The 3,236-nt window shown below is 40.3% G+C and overlaps 1 pseudogene; it reads left to right on the top strand.

Annotated features, from left to right (window-relative positions):
- The first annotated feature begins 1,210 nt into the window (after positions 1 to 1,210).
- LOC110133532 (cytochrome b-c1 complex subunit 6, mitochondrial pseudogene) lies at positions 1,211 to 1,486 on the top strand (annotated as a pseudogene).
- Positions 1,487 to 3,236: the final 1,750 nt, after the last annotated feature.

Raw genomic sequence — 3,236 nt, forward strand, 5'->3', positions numbered from 1 at the left:
GAAAATTAGAGATACCAAGGGAACATATCATGCAAAAATGGCCACAATTAAGGACAGAAATGGTATGGACCTAACAGAAGCAAAAGATATTAAGAAGAGGTGGCAAGAATACACAGAAAAACTATGAAAAAGATTTTAATGACTCCGATAACCAAAGTCAAACATCCTGGACTGTGAAGTCAAATGGGCCTTAGGAAGCATCACAATGAACAAAACTAGTGGAGGTAATGGAATTCCAGCTGAACTATTTTGAATCCTAAAAGATGGTGCTGTGAAAGTGCTGGACTCAATATGCCAGCAAATTTGGAAAAATCTGCAGTGGTCATGGGACTGGTAAAGGCCAGTTTTCATTCCATTCCCAAAGAAAGGCAATGCCAAAGAATGTTCCAACTACCACACAATGGCACTCATCTCACAGGCTAGCAAACTAATGCTTAAAATTCTCTAAGCTAGGCTTCAACAGTACATGAACTGAGAACTTCCAGACATTCAGGTGAATTTAGAAAAGACAGAAGAACCAGAGATCAAATTGCCAACATCCATTGGATCATCGATAAAAACATGAGAATTCCAGAAAAGCATCTACTTCTACTTCATTGATAATGCTAAAGCCTTTGTGTGGATCAAAACAAACTGTGGAAAATTCTTAAAGCAATGGGAGTACCAGACCACCTTACCTGCTCTTAAGGAATCTATAAGCAGGTCAAGAAGCAACCAGACATGGAACAACAGACTGGTTCCAGATTGGGAAAGGAGTACATCAAGGCTGTGCATTGTCACCCTGAATATGTAACTTACATGTGGAGTACATCATGCAAAATGCTGGCTTGGATGAAGCACAAGCTAGAATCAAGACTGTTGGGAGAAATATCAATAACCTCAGCTATGCAGATGACACCACCCTTATGGCAGAAAGTGAAGAGGAACTAAAGAACCCCTTGATGAAAGTGAAAGAGGAGAGTGAAAAAGCTGGCTTAAAATTCAACATGCAAAAAAAAACAACAACAAAAAACATGGCATCTGGTCCCATCACTCCATGGCAAATAGATGGGGAAACAATGGAAACATGACAGACTTTATTTTGGGGGACTCCAAAATAACTGCAGATGGTGACTGCAACCATGAAATTAAAAGATGCTTGTTCCTTGGAAGAAAAGCTATGACAAGCCTACATAGTATATTAAAAAGCAGACCAGAACCGCAGCCAAACATGGGCCTAGAGGATGAGCAAAGGATGCTGACCAGGTCCGGAGATCCCAAGGGGGAGGAAGAAGAGGAGGAGGAATTAGTGGATCCCCTGACAACAGTAAGAGAGCAATTTGAGCAGCTGGAGAAATGTGTAAAGGCTCGGGAGCAGCTAGGGCTCTGTGATGAGCGTGTACCCTCCAGGTAACAGGCAGAGGAGGGCTGCACAGAGGAGCTCTTTGACTTCTTGCATGCAAGGGTCCACTGTGAGGCCCACAAACTGCTTAAGAGCTTGAAATAGGTGTGCAGATTTGTTCACCTCAGCCTTCATAACCTGAGCATTGGGATATTTCCTCCTGGCTTTGAACATGCCATTTATTTGTGTAACTAAGTTCATGTGAATCTCAAGGATTTTTGCTTAGACAAGTAACTTCTGTGTAATTATCAGTGATTTCATCTTAATAAAGTCCAGATCAGCAAAAAATAAATAAATAAATAAAATTTTAAAAAGCAGAGACATCCCATTTTACTAACAAAGTTCTGTCTAGTCAAAGTCATGGTTTTCCCAGTAGTCATGTATACATGTGAGAGTTGGGCCATAGAAAAAGCTGCATGCTGAAGAATTGATGCTTTTTAACTGTGGTGCTTGGAGAAGACTCTTGAGAGTCCCTTGGACTGCAAGAAGATCAAACCAGTCCATCCTAAAGGAAATCAGTCCTGAATATTCATTGGAAGGACAGATGCTGAAGCTGAAGCTCCAATACTTTGGCTACCTGATTCAAAGCACTGACTCATTGGAAAAGACCCTGATGGTGGGAAAGATTGAGAAGAGATTAGGAGAAGGGATGACAGTGGATGAGATAGTTGAAAGGCATCACCAACTCGATTACATGAGTTTGAGCCAGCTCCAGGAGATGGTGAAGGACAGAGAAGCCTAGCATTCTGCAGTCCGTGGGGTCACAAAAGTCAGACACAACTGAGTATCTGAACTGAGCTGATAATGTATGCATGCACAGAGCTGGCTCTTTTACCACATTTAAGAATATTTTGTTTGCTTCTCATTCCCTGGTGCAGATCAGACTTTGAATTTGTTCTGTACGTGACTTTGAGCAAATAACCTAATCTTTCTGCTTCAGTTTTCTCATCTCTACAATGAAGACCAGAGTACCTTACCTGACAGTGTTACTGTAGAATTAAATGTGCAAATAAATGTAAAATTTGTTTTATTTTTTCCCTCTAAGTTTCCTCTGCCTGAACCATCATTCTCCATTACCCCCTTTCCCATGGTTCAACCATCTTTCATAAACAGTTTAAAATTGCTTTTTTTTTTCCTGTGCCTTCTTCATGTAGAGGAAATCACTCCATCTGCTTAGATTTTTCTACAAGCTATGGATTATTATCTAGACTTTAAGGATGAAAAAACTGAGGCTCAAGATAGATAAGTGATTTTTCCCATAACCACACAGTTCCAAATAGATAATGAAGGTAAGATTCAAATATGACTATTTCTGATACTCCCCATTACCTACCTTCCACTTTAGAGTTTTCCACAAAAAGCTGCCCTTTTTGTGAAAATAAGACTTTCATAGCTTTAGAATAAGATTTCAGTTCTGTCCCTGGGCCAAGTGTTGTAATTTTGTTTTAGGATAGTCGGGCAGGGGTTGAACAGTGAGAACACTGCTTCTTCATCTATAAAATGGAAATAATGGAGCCATTTTTCTTTGAGGTCTTTCTGTCTTAATATCCTAGGATATTGCCATATACCTGGATACAGAAATGGAGAATACTTGAGATTTGCTTGAACTTTGGGCTCACCAAATTTACTTTGTTATTCCGTAGTTCTCTTCTCTTATGCTCCATTTTAAATACGTTTAACAGGAATGCCACCTCCAGGGAGTTGAAGAAACAGTTCCAGAGAGCCAGGTTCCCATCAATGTTATTGTTTTTAGTTGCTCAAACATGTCTGACTCTTTGTGACCCCATGGACTGCAGCATGTCAGGCTTCCCTGTCCTTCACCATCTCCTAGAACTTGTTCAAGCTCATGTCCATT

This window comes from Odocoileus virginianus, chromosome 5, assembly GCF_023699985.2.
Source record: "Odocoileus virginianus isolate 20LAN1187 ecotype Illinois chromosome 5, Ovbor_1.2, whole genome shotgun sequence".
NCBI lineage: Eukaryota > Metazoa > Chordata > Mammalia > Artiodactyla > Cervidae > Odocoileus > Odocoileus virginianus.